The sequence below is a fragment of the Orycteropus afer genome, unplaced genomic scaffold (assembly GCF_000298275.1).
Source record: "Orycteropus afer afer isolate SDZICR_OR568_19922 unplaced genomic scaffold, OryAfe1.0 scaffold00275, whole genome shotgun sequence".
In the NCBI taxonomy this organism is placed as follows: Eukaryota; Metazoa; Chordata; class Mammalia; order Tubulidentata; family Orycteropodidae; genus Orycteropus; species Orycteropus afer.
Window position 1 is genome coordinate 1,699,833 of NW_006921862.1, and position 20,529 is coordinate 1,720,361.

The 20,529-nt window shown below is 40.0% G+C and overlaps 1 protein-coding gene across 1 annotated transcript in view; it reads left to right on the forward strand.

The window, feature by feature from the left end:
- OXCT1 (3-oxoacid CoA-transferase 1) overlaps positions 1-20,529 on the forward strand; it is a 242,960-nt gene that overhangs the window by 125,328 nt on the left and 97,103 nt on the right. The window lies entirely within an intron of this gene.

Genomic DNA, 20,529 nt, shown 5'->3' on the forward strand with positions numbered 1-20,529 from the left:
TGTTGTTGTTATGTGCTGTTGAGTCGGTCCCAACTCATAGCTACCCCTCCTTCGGTTGCTGAGGCAGTATCACTACAGAAGTAGGATTGCCCAACTTTCCTTCCGAGGAGTGGCTGGGGGGTTTGAACCGCCAGCCTTCTGGTTAGCAGTCCAGTGCCTTAGGCACTATGCTACCAGAGCTCCTGATATTATGATAATGCAGTATTATGTATGTAATAGTATTGACCTATGCTGTGTGTAACTGTTATGCATCTCTCCATGTATTACTTTTCCTTAGTGATACTGTACTGGTCTCCTACTTTTTGTATATTGCCTTTCCCTTTGCTCAAATTAATATGTGAGTCTGACCTAGTTAGTAATTTTCCCTCCCCTCCATCTCATCCCTGGTAAACATCAAAGAATGTTTCTTTCCTTGTGTAAGTCTTTCCTTTCCTTTCCTTTTTATAATAGGGACTCACAGAATATTTGTCCTTTTGTGATTAATTTCATTCAGCACAATATCCTTCAAGTTCATTCATGTTATGAGGTGATTCACAGATTCTTTGTTATTCTTTAACATTATATAATATTCTATTGTAAGTATGTATCATAGTTTGTTTATCTGTTCATCTGTTGATAGGCACTTAGGTTTTTTCCATCTCTTTGTTATTGTCAATAACACTGCAGTGAACATGGGTGTGCATTTATCTATTTGTTTCCTGGCTCTCAGTTCCTTAGGATATGTACCTACTAGTGGGATTGCTAGATCAAATGGTATTTCTATTTACAACATTTTAAGGAAGTGCCATACCCTTTTGCACTATGGTTGCTCTGTATTTCATTCCCATCAGCAGTGTACATGAGTTCCAGTCTCTCCACACCCTCTCCAGCATTTGTTATTTTCTGTCTCGTTGAGCCTTAGTGTTATTGCTGGGGTGAGATATCTCATTGTTTTGATTTACATCTCTCTGTGGTAGCGTAGTGCCTAAGGCATTTGACTGTTAATCAGAAGGCTTGCGGTTTAGACCTGCTAGCTACTCCTCGGAAGGAAGATTGGGCGATCTACTTCTGTAGTGATACTGCCTTGGAAACCCAGGGAGGGGTTAGTAAGAGTCAAGTTGACTCAACAGTAGTGAGTTTGGTTTGAGTTTAATGGCTAATGATTGCCAACATTTCTTCATGTTTGTTGGCAGCCAGAATGTTGTCTTTGGTCAAGTGTCTGTTCCTGTCCTCTGACTGCTTTTAAATTGGATTCTTTGTCATTTAGTTGTTGAGGTGTTGAAATTTTCTGTAAGGTTTCAGTTGCATGGCAGCTGGATGTAGTTATTCCCTGTAAGGAGATTGGGTAGTTTATTCCATGGTGAAATCTATTGTGAGTAGCTAATTAGTTGCCTTCCTGATGTGGCCTGTTCCCAGTTGTGGTAGTTATGTTTGTGTGTCAACTTGGTGGGCCTGGTTGAGTGGCTGGGCAGCTGGTGGTAGTTATTCCCCATGATGAGACTGGCAATCAACTTCATGGTGGGATCTACCACAAGCAGCTGAGTAACTGCCTTTGGGTATATGGTCTGCTTCCTGAATATAAGCAGAAGCTTTGAGAATGGTCTCTAGCCTGTGGCACGCTTGGACCTGCGTATAGCCGTGTCATTGTTCAGCAGCCTGCTATGCTCTGCCGACCTTGGGACTTACAATGGACTTAAGTTAATGGCCTGCCATGTGGCTTGGTAACATCGGGATTGTGCCTTTTTATTTGTCAACGTTGGGGCTAGTCAGCCTCAGCAGCCAGCAGCTGTCTGAGTGAAGAAATGCCTCTAGCTCCAGTGGGCCGGGAGCAGGAGGCAGAGCTGAACCCCGAGGTTGAGGGGCTTTCACTCAGCCCCTAGAGCTTGGCACTTTGAACTTGGACTTAAAGCCTCCAAATTGTAAGAATAAACTCCTGTTTGTTAAGGCCATCCCATTGTGGTATATTTTTGTCAGAGTGGCGCTAGGTAACCAGAACACCAGTTTATATGGAAAATCTTTGAGATAGGCTTTTGATATATCTGGATTGTACATTTGACCGAGTCTTCATCTCCAGTGCCACTGGCCTGCCATGTTGTCTGCCGAACTTGGTGACAATGCCATTTTACCTGCTGGCCTTCGCTTTGTCAGCCTCAGCAGCTGGAAGTCACCTGCATTAGAAGATCTCCAGCTCCAGGGGGCCTGGAAAAAGAGGCAGAGCTGAAGCCCAACGTTCAGGGGCCTTCATTCTGCCCCTAGAGCCAGCACTATGAATTTGGACTTCTACTGTCCTGAACTGTAAAATAATAAATTTCTGTTTGTTAAGCCATCCACTTGTGGTATTACTGTTATAGCAACACTAGCTAAGACAGAGTATTTTTGGTAACTTCTTATCTTCTGAATGCCTTGGTGATTTTTTAAGTAGTTACCACACACATTACACGAGAAACAATTGAAACATAATTAACAGATGAACAATAGGTAACATACAGTCTTACCATAATAACTCTATTCCTGATATGTTCCCCTCCCATTTCTGCTGGTGTTTCTCAGTTGACATCAATATACAACCTATATTCAATAAGCTTTCTTTGTACTTATTTCTTATCAACTGGATGTTTGTATTGCTTGTGGAATTTAATTATTGAGTTTATTCCTTGAAAATGTTATATACTTGATCTTTTATAGATCACTCTCTCTTCCTTATTTTATTTTACTTTGTTCCCCTCTGTGCATAAGTGCTAGTATTTATGTAGTGCTCTTATCTTTCCGTTTGGAATACTCACTCGTGTAATACTTGCAGAGATGCTCTGATAGTGGCAAATTCTCAGGATTTCTTTTTGGTTGGGAATGTCTTGATTTCCCCCTTGATTTTGAATGACAACTTCACTGGGTAAAGAATTCTTGGTTGGTAGTTTTTTTTTTTCTTTCTGTATTTTATATACGTCCCTCCATTGTTTTCTGGCTTCTAGAGTTTCTGAGGAGAAACCTACACTGATTCTGATGAAAATCCTTGGTAAGTTATCTTGTGTTTTTCTCTTGATGCTTTTCAGTGTTTTCTTCTTGTCTTTGATTTTCAAGAATTTTGTTAGGATAAGGTGCAGAGTTGATCCTTTTAATTCTCTTCTAATTGAGGTTTTTGTAGCTTCTTGTATTTGCAGCCTTGGTTCTCTGTTCACTTTTTGAAAATTCTTTCTGATTATCTCTTGGAACATTGTTTCTGTGCCTTTATTGTTATCAGGGTGCTCTTGGACTCCAACAATTTTAACATTGGATTTCATAATTGAATGGCATATTTCCTGTTGGGTTTGTTTCTTTTTCTTTGTTCTTTTCCCTTGTTTCTCTTGACACTTGGTAAGGTCAGTTATTTTGTCTTCTAATTTATTTGTTCTGTCTTCTGTATGTTTGACTCTATTGTTTAGTGTGTCTCTAGCTTCTCCTAATTCATTTGTTTTTTTCTTCAGTTCCAGTAGTTATCTTTTTTTATGCTTTCAATTTCCATTTGAGTGTTATATTTTGTTCCTATTTCCTGATCTCTGCTAATTTATTTTCTGCATGCTTTTTACTTTCTTTAAACATATTTAGCACCATAGACTGAAAACAATCAATTCTTTGCATTTTTCTGGCCTCCATAAAAGGACTTTCTTCTTCATGTTTTGTTTTTAACTTGTCCTACTCTTGTAATGTTGTGTGTTTTACTGATTTTTATTTAACTCGGGCCATTTTGTTATCTTCCCCCACACACACACTAAATTTTGTATTCTGGTTTTGTGGGAACTTTTTCTGATCAGACACCCTAGTGGTGTGTAGCCAAGCTGCCAGCTGAAAGGCTGGTGCTTGCATCACCAGCCACTCCACAGGACAGAGATGTGGCTGAGCACCTTTGTAAAGATTCACAGCTCTGGTAATCCCACCGGCTCCCCCACTCAGCTCCTCATAGTCACTATGGGTCAGAATGCACCCAGTGGGAGCAAGCTTGGTATCTTCTCCTGACAGCCACTAAAAGGTACTCTTATCCTTAGTTTTTGTCAGTGCTGATTCAGGAATGTGGGCTGCTTAAATTCTTGAATTCAATATACATGCATGAGGGGAGGGGGTTAGCTGATCATAAACTTTGGTGTCAGTGGTGGGGCTCAACATTTTTGTGGCAAAGTGGGCAGCTCTTCATATCCTTCCCTCATGGTCACCCCTGCACAGGGTTATCTATGTTGTCTTGCTGTAGGCTGTTTCTCTGTGTATCACTCTGAAGTGTTCCCCTCAACCTGCTGCCTATGTTATTCCTCCCAGTCCTAGTGCCCATCTCTCTTGGGTCTCAGTGTGATTCAAGAGCATTCTTCTGCAGCACCATGGGCTCCTATCACTCCCTCCCGATTGCATGTCCTGTGACCTCCTATGGCCAGCTTGAGCCACCTTAAAAAAAAGTCAGGCTTTAGCTTCCTCAAATTAGCTCTTTTCCTTTGTCCCTGGTTGGGATGTTACCCAGCTCCTTATCAAAATAGCTGTGGTGAGCAAGTGCTCCCAGTGTTAGCGAGTAGGTTCTCCCAACTTCTATGCCATCCTCACTCCTCCTCTACCTTGCTTGTAGACTTACCCTGACTCACCAGCACTTCAACTGCCTCCAGAATTATGCACTGTCAATCTGTGCTTGTTTTCTTTTGCTGTTCAGTGGGTTAGTTGCTGAGGGAGTAGATGGGGCCTCCATTCACTTCACCACATTGCTCTGCCTCCCATAAAATGATTTTTTTTTTTGTCAGTTCATTCTCATTAGACATTGTAGAATGTCTGCTGCCTTATTCTGGTATGAGAGCCCTACTATGAAGTTTCAGTAATGACTCTGTAATAGTATATACTAAATTCATGCATAGTCACTCATGTTTTCAGTCTTTGTATATTTCTCTACAGACATCTAAGACCGTCTTCATTGTTACTGGCCTTTTTGGCTGTCATGCCATTTTCTTCTACATTTTTGTACTTTTCACATTACCTGTTAGCATGGAGATTAAAGTATTCACTTCATTGCTCCTTTGGATTTATGAGAAGAATGTCTTACATACAAACCTCCCCTTTTTCTACATTTCCTTTTCATTTTACCCATCATCTGTGTAACAGACCAAAATGGATGTCAGAAGAAACTCTGAAGCTTGCTCTTGAATGTAGAAGAGCTAAAGCAAATAGAAGAAAAGATGAAAAAGAAGAGCTGAACAGAAGATTTCATAAGACAGTATGAGAAGACAATGTAATATATTTCTGCAAAAAGGGCAAGGAGGCCACATTATGACCTCCTCTAATCCCAGAAGAGGAAGACAGAATCACCATCAATAGCCCAAGGCCTATTCCTGCCAGGTCAGACATGCTGCCTCCCTCCAGCCCTTTCTGCAACCGTTCCTCCCAAAGCACCCACCACCTCTCTCCTGGGTTCGATACTTCACTGCAGTGGCCACACAGAGCTCACAGATTATGGGGTTTATTAGGGAAGCACCACAGGCTACAATTCAAGTTCAGGAAAAATGCTCAGGCTCTCTCCCAGCCCACCGTCCCTCAGCCAACAGTCTCTCACAGTCTCTTTCCCAGCAGTGCTGGTCCCTCGGTGTCTCACTCAGCAATGCATGTCTCTTGTGTCTCAGGAGCACGTGTTTCTTTCAGCAGCACATCTTCCTCAGCCAGCAGTCAGAGACAGTTCTGCCTCTAGGAGGCCTCCTTTTGAGCTTGGCTGAGTGGCCAAACCAACCAATCATAGCATCAGAACTCTAAGCACCTGAGAGAGAGCCTCCCATAACATTGCATTGTGCCACACCCAACAGAAATAACCCAGGTAGATAACATTCACAATCAGGAGCTCCTCAGTTGCTCATTCCACCACTGAGTTTACAGTGACTTATGAGTAGAAAAGCCATACTAAGTACTTTACTACACTGCAGTATTATAATGAAATGTGCAATGACCCAGAGTTAGAAAACAAAAAAGGAAGAACAGGCTCAACATTTCTCAAGCTGAAAGAACAAAAGAAAGAATTCAAGCCTAGAGTTCCAATATTGAAGGATGCTGTGGGCAAAATATTGAATGACACAGGAAGCATCAAAAGAAGATGGAAGGAATACACAGTAGAGTCAATATCCAGAAAGAATTGGTGGGCATTTACCTGTTTCAGGAGGAAGCATATGACCAAGAACAGATAGAATTAAAGGAAGAAGTCCAATCTGCACTGAAGGTATTGGCAATAAGCACGTCTCCTGGAATTGACAGAATACCAAGTGAGATGTTTCAACAAATGGTGCAGTGCCGAAAGTGCTCGCTCATTTATGCCAAGAAATTTGGAAGACAGCTATCTAGAAAGCCAACTTGAAGACATCAGTTTTTGTGCCCATTCCAAAGAAAGGTGATCCAACAGAATGCAGAATTTATTGAATAAAATCAGTAATAAACATGTAAGTAAAATTTACTGAAGATAATTCCCAACCAGTTGCAGCAATACATTGACAGGGAATTGCCAGAAGTTCCAGTTGGATTTAGATGAGGATGTGAAATGAGGGCTATCATTGCTTATGTCAGATTTATCTTGGCTGAAAGCAGGGAATACCAGAAAGATAGATATACCTGTCTTTTACTGACTATGCAAAGGCATTCAACTGTGTGGATCTTAACAAATTATGGATAACATTGCGAGTAATGGGAATTCCAGAGCACTTAATTGTGTTCATGAAGAATCTGTATGTAGACCAAGTGACATTTATTCAAACAGAATAAGGATATACTGTATGGTTTAAAAGCAGGAAAAGTGTATCAGTGTTGAAAGGATTTTCACCATACTTGCTTAATTTATATGCTGAGCAAATAATCTAAGAAACTAGACTATATGAAGAAGAATATGGCATCAGGAGTGGAGGGAGTCTCATTAACAACTTGTGACATGCAGATAATATAACCTTGTCTGTTAAAAGTGAAGAAGACTTGAAGCACTTACTGATGAAGATCATTGACTGCAGTCTTCAATATGGATAACAGGTCAACATAAAGCAAGCAAAAATCCTCACAACTGGATCAGTGAGCAACATCATGATAAATGGAGAAAACATTGAAGGTAAGCGTTTCATTTTATGTTGCTCTTCAATAAATGCTCATGGAAGCAGTTGTCAAGAAATGAAACGATGTATTGCGTTGGGCAGATCTGCTGCAAAAGACCTTTTTCAAGGGTTAAAGAATTAAGCTATTACTTTGAAGACTAATGTGAGCCTGACCCAAGGCATAGTATTTTCAATTGCCACATATACCTGTGAAATCTACCTAATGACCACCAAAGAAAGATCGATGCATTTGAATTCCGGTGTTGGTGAAGAATATTGAATATACAGTGGACTGCCAGAAGAATGGACAAATCTGGCTTGGAAGAAATAGAGTCAGAATGTGCCTCTGAGGGTAGAAGGGCAAGATTTCACCTCATGTACTTTAGAGATGTTATCAGGAGATAGTTCCTGGAGAAGGAAATCATGTTTGGTAAATTAGAGGGTCAGCGAAGAAGAAGACCCTCAAAAAAGATGCATTGACACAGTAGCTGCAACAATGGGCTCAAATAGCAACGGATGTGAGAATGGTGCAGGACTGGGCAGTGTTTCATTCTCTTGGACATGTAGTTGCTCTGAGTTAGAACAGACAATGGCACATAACAACAACTGAGTTAAAGGAACATCCAGAGCACTGTTGCATCTCAGTTGTAATTGTTCCGTTATTGCTCATTGCCTCCCATTTTTTTGCCTTTCCATTTTTCTAGTCTTCCACCACTTCATCCTAATCTGGGATGACTTAGTGTTTTTATGAGGACTGCCAGTGGTGCAGTTGTTAAAGCATTTGGCTGCTAACCAAAGGTCGGCAGTCCAAACCCACCAGCCATTCCATGGGAGAGAGATGAGGCGTTCTGTTTCTGTAAAGATTTACAGCCTTGGAAACACTGTTGGACAGTTCTACTCTACAAAGTAGACTTGCTGTGAGTTGAAATTGACTCAATGGCAATTTTTTTAAAAGTGTTTTGTGATTGTAGACATTATTGCTTGTCTGCTTTATTCGTTTCTTGGCAGAAGAAGACTGCTCATTTTTGAAAGTTTAAATGACTCAGGAAAAAAATCTGAAATGGGATTCTTCTTCCTCCCACAGCAGCTCTCACTTTATGGTGCACGGATTTTTGCAGGTGTGTAGCATTTCTCACTAACAACCTTCAGGGTTGGACCTATTTTTTGTGGTTATGATGGATTGAGGTTGCCAGGAAAATAAAACAAAAACAAAAAATGAAGAAGCTACTGCCTTGCAGCTCTTCCATTCCCTTACCTGAGTTATAAATGTTTTCCAAGTGAAAACACAAACATTGTCACCAAGGGATGAGTTCTTACCCTTTTCTGAGTTTTAAAATAGAATTTTAAGTCAGGAAGAGTGCAGGGAGAACTTTGAAAACAAAGTTCAGATCAATAACAATTAACATTTCCTAGCCTCTATTTTTCTACTAATGACTGAAGACATGTACTAATTAGAGAAGGCTCTCGTGTCTGGGTTTCTAGATGTACCAGATGGTGTTGCCTGAGAACTATAGAGTGCCAGTAAGAACTCTGTGCTCTTCTTTGCCGCCTTTCCTCCATCTTGCTCTTATCTGAGGACACTGAGATATGTCCTTTGCTTTGCACCGAAGCTTTTTCTTCATCCTTTATTCTCTGTTTTATCCATTTCTGATTTCATGATGCATATTCTGCCATCTTTTGTGAGTACTCTTGCAATCTTTTACTTTTACTTTTGTCCTAACCAGCCCATTTTGCTAATCTTTTTCTCTTCAGATTTCCTTTGACATCCTTATGCTAATACCTGATGTCATAGGGCTTTATTTCCCCACCAGTTCTTTCTTATTTTTTATTATTATAATTTTTTTTTTTTTAAACAAGATCACAGAAAACCAACACAGAAGCCTTCAGTGCCTTCAACTAGCACTAAGATAGTTCTGCCTCTTCAGATTTTTGACTTTTTTCACAGACTGTCTGCAAACATATGTTTTCTTCTTTTGGTTTGTTCTTCAGATATTTTTGTTGTTTGCTATTAACTCTGCTAACCAACTCTGAGAAAGCTTTGCTTTTGGCATAGAAGTTTTTAATACTGTTGAATGTTGATATTGCTTTGACACATGTTTGGTATGTATTTTCTACAGTATGAAAACCATTCATACCAGGATGACAAAGCATGGAGCTGATTATGTTTAATTGTATTCTTTTCATCAGAGCTGTTTTCTAGGACACTATTATTTACTTTATTTGTCTTACGGGGCAGTTCTACTCTGTCCTTTAGGAGCTCCACAAGTCGCTATCAACTCAATGGCAGTGGGTTTGGTAAAAATCTCTAGTGGTGTAGTACTTAAAGCATTCGGCTGCTAATTGAAAGGTCTGTGGTTTGAACCCACCAACAGCTCTGCAGAAGAAAGAAGTCTGTTTCTGTAAAGATTTAAAGCCTTGGAAACACTATGGGCAGTTCTACTCTGTCTTATAGGATCTCTATGCGTTGGGATCACTCGATGGCAGTGTTTTCTGTTTCATTTGTTGTAAATTTGTGAAAGGCGTGATATCATTGCCCTTGGAAATGAAGCTTTGTGTTGATGTGGTGTGCTTTGTTGAAACTTTCTTTAGTGGAACCGGAGACTAAAATAGTTTCTGGTTATTATCAACATTTCTTCTTAGATTATAAAAGTAAAGAGGGAACATAATCATATATTAACATTTCAGTGTATTTCCTTTCAGTTTTTCCTCCCTATAGAAATAATTGTACCAAAGTGCATACATGTAAACATTTATTTATACAAAATCTTGCATTTTTATAAAACATCAAATTATGTGTATTTCTCAGTGTCATTAAGTATTGCGAGAGCACACTGTTGACTGTCATGTGGGCACACTAATGTTTGTTTTACTTTTCCCCTAATGTTGATCATTTAGGTTGTTTTCAACACAGTATTATAAAGAATTCTTTGGTTAATACTGTCATGAATAATAAGTCTTCATATATATCCTCAGGATAATGGATTAATATATGAACACATTTTTAAAGTCAAGAACTTCTTAGAAGGCTAAAATTGAGTAAGTGTAAAGATGTTAATAAACCCTAATGGCTGGGAGCTCAGTCAGCTGAAGAGGCATCAACACTCTTCCTACCTCCACCTCCTCTTCCACCTGGCCACCACCTTAGGTGGAGAATCCCAGAGCAGGCAAGGTTTCGGGGGAAGGTGCAGAGCTCAGTCATGAGGAGTCCCCCCTCAGCTCCACCGACACATCCCCAGATGAATGTAGTTCTGCTTTTCCACCCATTTATCTCCACTCAGGTGCACAAGTTTACTGACTCTTCCTTTGGGGATTTTGTTTAATTTTGGTCACGATCCTGGTATTTATCAAAGAAGATAGCTTTTATCCACTATGTCCTAGCCTTTTTCTCCAGCTATTTGTGAACATTGGTATACAAACTAAAATGTCTTCTCTAACCGCTGGTATTCCTTCACCAGTGAAGATAGTATGCACTGCTGTTTAGTTGGATCTGACTCATAGCGACCCCTCCTTGGGTTTCTGAGACAATATCACTACGGAAGTAGATTGCCCAACCTTCCTTCTGGGGAGCTGCTGGTGGATTTGAACCAGCCAGCAGCCTTCTGGTTAGCAGCCAATGCCTTAGGCACTATGCTATCAGAGAGGACCACTAGGGGGAACCCAACCTCAGAACCTGCTGAAGGATTCACTTAAGAACTTAGGAGACAAATTGGAATTCCACTTACCTTGTAAAAATCAGTTAATTTAAGTAAGTATTTAATTCCATTGGTGTGGTATCTATTAAGCTGAGAACTCACAATCAAGATTATTTCTGGCACCACAGTGCTAATTATTAGACCACAACAATGTTGACTTTAGCTTTTCTCAATCCTTGTCTTCTGAGTTTTTTATACTGATAATTTTTTTTTTCTTAAAAAACTATGTATTCTAAAATAGACTGATTTAGAACTTTTCACGTTGTTATAAAATGCCCTTGTGCTCTGTGCATGACTTTAACTTCTAAATAAATTATTTTGAGTTATTAGTTAACATTTCCATTTTGAGATTTCCATATTGAAATTAGTAAACTGTCTTTATGCAAAATTATTTCAGCTATTACAGTTCTATCACGATCCTAGGAAGCCAGCAACAGAAATAATTAAAAACTGTTACAAATAGCATTTGTATCTATATTTAAAAAGCTCTTCAATTGATCAAGCAGATGTTGTTAAAGATTTTTGTCTTTGATATGATAAATTTCCCATTAATTTTGAAAATATGAATAGTTGAGCTGCAATTTGTGAAAGTTTAAGCAGCTGTCCTGACAAACCACTTGATAAATTTGTAGCTGAGACTTTTTTTAGGCAGTGATTAAGTTCTAAAGCTTTGTGCTCTGTATTTTTTTGTTCAGACATGTGTATTTGAATTTCTTTCCTTTTGTGAGTTTAGAGGGTATGACACATATTTCATACACAGGCACACCACACACATGTATATAGATACATATACATACGTATGTGTGTGTATACACACACACACACACACATAGGAGCTCTGGTGCTGTAGTGCCTAAGGCATTTGACTGATAACCAGAAGGCTTGTGGTTCAAACCCACCAGCCACTTCTCGGAAGGAAGGCTGGGCAATCTACTTCTGTAGAGATACCACCTTGGAAACCCAAGGAGGGGTTGCTATGGGTCAGAACCAACGCAACAGCAGAGAGTTGGTTTTATATATGTGTGTGTGTGTGTGTAGGTGTATGTCTATGTGTGTTTGCATATATCTGTTGTTGTTAAGTGCTGTGGAATCAGTTCTGACTTGTAGGGACCTTGTCTACAACAGAAGGAAACACTGCCCTGTCCTGTGCCATCCTCACAATTGCGGACATATTTGATCCCATAGTTGGAGCCACTGTGGTAGTTCATCTCATTGAGGGTAGTCTTTATCTTTTTTTTCTGACCCTGTCCTTATTAAGCATGATGTCTTTCCCCAGGAATTGGTCCCTCCTGTGATCTGTGATGACATGTCCAAAGTCCATGTGACAAAGTCTCACCATCCTTACTTCTCAGGAGCATTCTGGTTGTATTTCTTCTAAAACAGATTTGGTCATTCTTCTGACAGTCTAATATATTCAAAATTCTTCACCAACATCATAATTCAAGGGCATCAATTCTGCAAATCAATTATGCAGTCTTTCTTATTCATTGTTAGCTTTCACATGCATATGAAAAACCAAAAAAACAAACTCACTGCTATCGAGTTGATGCCAACTTGTAGCGACCCCCTTTGGGTTTCAGAGGGGGGTAAATCTTTATGGAAGTAGATTGCCCACTCTTCCTTCCATGGGGTGGCTGGTGGGTTTGAACCGCCAACCTTCTGGTTAGCAGTCAAATGCCCTAGGTGCATATGAGGCAACTGAAAATACTATGGCTTGGGTCAAATGCACCTTAGTCCTCAAAATGACATCCTTGCTTTTTAACACTTTAAAGAGGGTTTTGGCAGCACTTCCGCACAATACAGTAAATCGTTTGATTTCTTGTATCAGTGCTTATATGGGTTAATTGTTGATCCAAGTAAAATGAAATCCTTGACCACTTCAGTACTTTCTTCATTTATCATGGTGTTGCTTATTGGTCCAATTTTGAGGATTTTTTTATACATTTTATGTTGAGGTGTAATCCATATTGAAGGCCGTGTTGTTGTTGTTTGGTACCATCACGTCTTCTCCAACTCTTAGCTACCTCATGTACAGCAGAATGAAATGCTGCCTGGTCCTATGCCAGCCTCACGATCCTTGCTATACCTGAGCCTATTGCTGCAGCCACTGTGTCTATCCATCTCGTTGAGGGCCTTCCCTTTCTTCGTTGAAGAAGGCTGTAGTCTTTGATATTCATCAGTAAGTGCTTCAAATTCTCTTTCAGCAAGGAAGGTTGTGTCATCTGCGTTATCACAGATTATTAATGAGTCTCCCTCTAATCCTAATATTTCATTCTTCATAAAATCTAGCTTTTTGGAAGTATTTTCTCAGCATATAGATTGAATAAGTGTCGAGAAAATCCTTTGAACTGTGACATACATCTTTCCTGGTTTTAAACCATGCAGTATCCCCTTGTTCTGTTTGAACAACAGACTCCTGGTCTATGTATAGATTCCTTATGAGCACAATTAAGTGTTCTGGGAATTCCCATTCTTCTCAATGTTATTCATAATTTGTTACGATCCACATAGTCAAATGCTTTTGCATAGTCAATAAAACACAGGTAAACATCTTTCTGATATTCTCTGCTTTCATCTAAGATCCATCTGACATCAACAGTGATATCCCTTGTTCTACAACCTTTTCTGAAGCTGGCTGGAATTTCAAGCAGTTCCCTGTCAATATACTACTGCAACTGATTTTGAATTATCTTCAGCAAAATTTTAGTTGTGTGTGGTATCAATTATATGTGTGTGCTTTATGTGTGTATACACACATACACTCACAGAGTTGTTGTTTTCAGGTGCCATCGAGGCAATTCCAACTCATAGCGACCCTGTGTGTAACAGAAGGAAACACTGCCCTGCCCTGTACCTCCTCACTGCCCTTGCTATATTTGAGCCTATCATTGTAGCCACTGTGTCAGTCCACATCATTGAGGGTCTTCCCCTTTGTCTCTGACCACCAAGCATGATATCCTCCTCCAGGGATTGGTCCCTTTTGACCTTATGACCAAAGTAGGTAATACCAAGTCTGGACCTTCTTATTTCTAAGGAGCATTCTGGCTGCACTGCTTCCTGGAGAGATGTGTTTGTTCTTGTGGCAGTACATGGTATTTTGAGTATTCTTCCCCAGCACAGTTCAAAGGCATCAGCTCTTCTTCAGTCTTCCTTATACATTGTCCAGCTTTCACATGCATATGAGGCAGTTGAAAATACCATGTCTCACGTTAGGTGCACCTTCATCTTCAAAGTGACAACTTTGCTTCTTAACACTTTATAAAGGTCTTTTGCAGCAGATTTGCCCAGTTCAGTACCTGGTCTGATTTCTTGACTACTGCTTCCATGAGTGTTGATTGTGGATCCAAGTAAAATGAGATCTTTGACAACTTCAATCTCTTCTCCATTTATTAGGATGTTGCTTTATTGGTCCATTTGTGAGGATTTTTGTTTTCTTTGTGTTGAGGTGTAATCCTTACTGAAGACTGTAATCTTTGATCTTCATCAGTAAATGCTTCAAGTCATCCTCACTTTCAACAAGCAGGGTAGTGTCATCTACATACTGCAGGTTGCTAATGAGTCTTCCTCCAAACCTGATGCCATGTTCCTCTTTCGTATGGTCCAGCTTCTTGTATTATTTGCTCAGCATAAGATTGAATAAATATGGTGAAAAGATACAACCCTGACACACAGCCTGCCTGGTTTAATCCATTCAGTAGTCCCTTGTTCTGTTTAAATGACAGGCTCTTGGTCTATGTACAGGTTCCTCATGAACACAATTAAGTGTTCTGGAATTCCCGTTCATCATAATGGTATCTATAGTTACGATCCACATGTTTGAATTCCTTTGCACAGTCAATAAAACACAGGTAAACACCTTTCTAGTATTATTTGCTTTCAGCCAAGATCCATATGACATCAGTAATGATATCCCTTGTTTCATGACCTTTTCTGAATCCAGCTTGCATTTCTAGAAATTCCCTGTCAATGTACTGCTACAGCCATTTTTGAATTATCTTCAGCAAAATTTTACTTGCTTGTGATACTAATGATACTATTTGATAATTTCTGCATTCTGTTGGATTATTTTTCTTTGAAATGGGCACATATGGTGGTTATGTTTGTGTGTCAACTTGGCTGGGCCTGGTTGAGTGGCTGGGCAACTGGTGGTAGTTATTCCCCATGATGAGACTGGCAATCAACTCCATGGTGGGATCTACCACAAGCAGCTGAGGAGCTGCCTTTGGGAATGTGGTCTGCTTCCTGTATTTAAGGAGGAGCCTTGGGAATGGTTTCTAGCCTGTGGCATGCTTGGATCTTGCATGTAGCCATGTCGTTGCGCAGCAGCCTGCTATGCTCTGCCAACCTTGGGACTTACAATGGACTTAAGTTAATGGCCTGCCATGTGGTTTGGTAACATCAGGAATGTGCCTTGTTACTTGTCAGCTTTGGGAGCTTCTCAGCCTCAGCAGTCAGCAGCTGTCTGAATGAAGAAACGCCTCTAGCTCCAGTGGGCCGGGAGCAGAAGGCAGAGCTGGACCCCAAGGTTGAGGGGCTTTCATCCAGCCCCTAGAGCCTGACACTTTGAACTTGGACTTAAAGCCTCCGAATTGTAAGAATAAACTCTTGTTTGTTAAGGCCATCCCATTTGTGGTATATATTTCCTGTCAAGAGTGGCACTAGGTAACCAGAACAGCACAAATATTGGTCTGTTTCAGTCAGTTGACCAGGTAGCTGTCTTCCAAATTTCCTGGCATAGACAAGTAACGCCTCCAGAGCTAGATTCATTTGTTGAAACATCTCAATGAGTATTCCATCAATTCCTGGAGCCTTGTTTTTCTCCAGTTCCTTCAGTGCAGTTTGGATTTCTTCCTTCAATCCTTTGGTTCTTGATCATATGCTACCTCCTGAAATAGGTAAACAGTGATGAGTTCTTCCTGGTACAGTGACTCTCTGTATTCCTTTTATCTTCTATTGATGCTTCTTGCATCATTTAATATTTTGCCCATAGAATCCATTAATATTGCATTTTGAGGCTTGACTCACACACATACATATATATACTATATAAACTCAAATGAAACTGACTGCCACTGAGTAAATTGTAATTCATGTTGTTGTTGTTATCTTCTGTCAAGTCATCACCAACTCATGGTGACCTTATATACAATAGAACAAAACACGTCCCAGTCTTGAGCCAGCCTCATGATCTTTGCTATCCCTGAGTCCATCGTTGCAGTGTCAGTCCATCTGGTTAAGGCCCTTCCTCTTTTTTGTTGGCCCTCCTCTTTACCAAGCATGATATTCTTCTCCACCAAATGATCCCTTTTGACAACTTGACCAAATTAGGTCAGATGAAGCCTGGCCGTTCTCAATTACAAGGAGCATTCTGGCTGCACTTCTTCCAGGACAGATTTGTTAGTTCTTTTAGCAGTCCATGGTACTCTCAGTATTCTTTGCCAACACCACAACTCAAAAGCATCAACTCTCCTTTAGTCTTCCTTATTCATTGTCCAGCTCTCACATGCATAGGAGACAAGTGAAAATACTATGGCTTGGGCTAGGTGCACCTTAGTCTTCAAGGAGACATTTTTGCTCTTCAGCACTTGAAAGTGGTCTTTTGCAACACCCAGACACTATGGGAGAGAGAGCCAATAGATCTATCATCATAGGACCGTAGTACTGGGGGACACCAGACTCAATTGGCAAAACAAAATACATAAAAGCCTTGTTCCTCATCCTACATTGGTGAGTAGCAACTGGGGTTTTAAAAGCTTTCAGGCAGCCATCTAAGATGCAGCTAATGGTCTCCTAGTGTCAGAAGTGAAGAAGAATGCAAAAAAAGAAAAGAAAAAAACAAGGGGCCTTTGGAAACAATCAGCCATAGGACACTATAGCCCTCGAGACCAAAGGAACTAGATGGTTCCTGGCTATCAATGCCAACCACTCAGGAAAGGATCAAATCTGGAGATCCTGGATTGAGTGGGAGGAAAAATGTGGAACAAAATCCCAAAACTCAATAATGACGAGAATTACTGTTCAGAGGAAGTTTGATGAGACCCCCAATACTATGGCCCTGGAATACATTCTGCACTTGGAATAAAATTCACCCCCAGGGGCTGGCTATCAGTCCAATAGTTAACAAAATGTACATGCAGACCACTCAACCCAGGATGACACACCCACATACTCTATGGTAATACATCCCTTAGAGCAGTGGACCACGGGGCACCAGAGGACCAACATTCAGGCTGAACAAATGAGGACAAATGGGAGTCCATAAATATGAGGGGCACAGGGGGGAGAGTTACAGGTTAGGGAGAGGAGGTGATGGGGTTAGGGTTGGACATGGTAAATGGGGAGTGAAACTAAATGTACATGTAATGTTGAATATAAAACAAGATCTTAAAATTAAAAAAAAAAGCAAAGATGTATGTAAATAATTAGACCAATGGACTAGTGGACCATGCAAACCTCAGAGTAGATAACCATGAACCCAGAAGAATTAAATGGTGCCCAGCTACCACTGTCAACCACTCAGAGAGGGATCTGTGCTGGAGATCCTGGATAGAGCAGAAGGACAATGTGGGACAAAACTCAAAATGATAAAAACAAAGAAGGCCAGGTTTACTGGTCTCTTAGAGCGTGGTGAGATCCCTGAGCTTATGGTCCCTAGTTACCCTTCAGGTCTGGAACTGAATTTACTCCAGTGGCTTTCAGCAAAACAATAGACAGACATATGTTGTTGTTGTTTGCCGTCGTGTCGGCCCCAACTCATAGCAACCCCTCCTTGGGTTTCCAAGGCAGTATCACTACGGAAGTAGGATTGCCCAACCTTCCTTCCGAGGAGTGGCTGGTGGGTTTGAACCGCCAGCCTTCTGGTGAGCAGTCAAGTGCCTTAGGCACTATGCTACCAGAGCTCCTAGACAGACATATAGGGTGAACATTTACATCCCTTATGTTCTCCCATGATTCATCATTCTGAGGAGAGTATCTATATGATATAAATGTTCAGCAGACATATAGGGTGAACATTTACATCATATAGATACTCTCCTCAGAATGATGAATCATAGGAGAACATAAGGGCAGTATTTGCACAGGGAGATAGCTCAGGGGCAGGAATGAATAGATAAGAAGGACAGAGGGAAGAGGTAACTGCATGGAGGAAGTGGGACGACAGCTGTTACATTGTGGGGATTACAGTCAATGTCATTGGAACAAAATGTGTATAAACTTATGTATGGAAAATGAATTTGCTCTATAAACTTTCACCCAAATCACAATAAAAATTAAAAGGAAAAAAAAAAAGTGGTGTTTTGCAATAGATTTGCCCAATGCAATATGTTGTCTGATGTCTTGACTGCTGCTTCTATTGGTGTTGATTGTAGAACCAAGTAATGTGAAGTCTTTGACAACTTCAATCTTTTCTCGATTCATCATGGTGCTGCTTATTGGGCCAGTTGTAAGGATTTTTGTTTTCTTTATATTGAGGTGTAATCCATGCTGCAGACTATAGTCTTCAATTTCTTCAGTAAGTGCTTCAAGTCATCTTCACTTTCAGTGAGCAAAGTTGTGTCATCTGCATATCTCAGGTTGTTAATAAGCCTTCCTCCAAACCTGATGCCATGCTCTTCTTCATATAGTCCAACTTCTCAGATTATTTGCTCAGCATACAGATGGAATATGTATAGTGAAAGGATAAAACCCTGACACATTTCCTTTCTGATTTTAAACCATGCAGTATCCTTTTGTACTATTGGAATGACAGCCTTCTGGTCTATGTACAGGTTCTTCATGAGTACAGTTAAGTGTTCTGGAATTCCCATTTTTCTCAATGTCATCCATAATGTGTTATGATGTACACAATCAAATGCTTTTGTGTAGTCAATAAAACATAAGTAAATATCTTTCTGGTATTCTTTGCTTTGAGCCAATATCAATGATATCCTTCATTCCACATCCTCTTCTAAATCCAGCTTGTGTTTCTGGAAGTTCTTTGTCAGTATACTGCTGCAACAATTTTTGAATTATCTTCAGAAAGATTTTATTTGCATGAAATGTTAATGATATTGTTCCATAATCTCCATATTCTGTGAGATCACCTTTCTTTGGAATGGGTGCAAATATGGATCTCTTCTAGTCAGCTGGCCAGGTAGCTGTCTTCCAAATCTCTTGGCATAGCCAAGTGAGTGCCTCCAGCACAGCATTTGATTGTTGAAACATCTCAATGGGTATTCCGTCAATTTCTGGACCCTTGTTCTTTGCCAATTCCTTCAGTTCAGCTTTGACTTCTTCCTTCAATACCATTGGTTCTTGATCATATGCCACCTCCTGAAATGTATGAAGATCGACCAGTTCTTTTTGGTATAGTGTCTCTGTGTCTTCCTTCCATCTTTTTTGATGTTTCCTGTATCATTCAATATATTGCCCATAGAATTTTTCAATATTGCAATTCAAGGCTTAATTTTTTTCTTCAGTTCTTACAGCTTGAGAAATGCTGAACATGTTCTTCCCTTTTGGTTTTCTAACTACAGGTCTTTGTACATTTCATCATAATTATTGGCTTTGTCTGCTCAAGCTGCTCTTTGAAATCTTCGGTTCAGCTCTTTTATCTTGTCATTTCTTCCATTTGCTTTAGGTACTCTCTGTTCAAGGGCAAGTTTCAGAGTCTGTTCTGACATCCATTTTGGTCTTTTCTTCCTTTCTTGTCTTTTCAGTGACCTCTTGCTTTCTTCACACATGGTGTTATTGATGTCATCCCATGATTGATTCCTCTGGTTTTCGGTCATTGGTGTTCAATGCATCCAATCTATTCTTTAAATGGTCTCTAAATTTAGGAGGAATATCATTCAATATATTGCCCATAGAATCTTTCAATATTTCAATATAATCAAGGTCATATTTTGGGCTCTTATGGACTCATTTTAATTGTCTTCAATTTCAATTTGAACTTGCATATGAACAGTTGATTGTCTGTTCCACAATCATCTCCTGGCCTTATTTTGCCTGAAGATACTGAGCTTATCCATCACCTCTTGCCAGAGAAGTAGTCAATCTGATTCCTGTGTATGCCATTGGGCAAAGTCCATGTGTATAGCTGCCGTTTGTGTTGTTGAAAAAAGGTATTTGCAATGAAGAAGTCATTGGTCTTGCAAAATTCTGTCATGCAATTTCCAGCATTATGTCTATCACCTGTATTTTCCAACTACTGGTGATTCTTCTTTGTTTCCAAGTTTTGCATTCCAATCGCCAGTGATAATTAACACATCTTGATTGCATGTTTGGTCAATTTCAGACTACAGAAGTTGGTAAAAATCTTTAATTTCCTAATCTTTGGCTCTGGTGTTTGGTGCATAAATTTGAATTATAGAAGTATTAACGGGTCTTCCTTGTAGACATATGGATATTATCCTCTCACTGACAGATTTTTACTTAAGGATAGATCTCAAATCATTCTTTGTGATGATTAATGCCATGCTATTCCTCTTTAGTTTGTCATTCCCGGCATAATAGATATATGATTGCCTGGTTCACAATGGCCAAAAACAGTCCATTTCAGCTCACTAATGCCTAGGATATAGATGTTTATGCATTCCGTTTTATTTTTGACAGTGTCCAGTTTTCCTGGATTCATAGTTCATATATTTCATGTTCCAGTTATTAATGGATGTTTACAGGTGTTTCTTCTCCTCTTGAGATGTGCTACAGCAGCAAATGGAGGTCCCAAAAGCCTTACTGAGCTCTGGTAGCATAGTGGCTAAGACAGTTGCCTGCTAACCAGACGGCTGGCAGTTCAAACCCACCAGCCACTCCTCGGA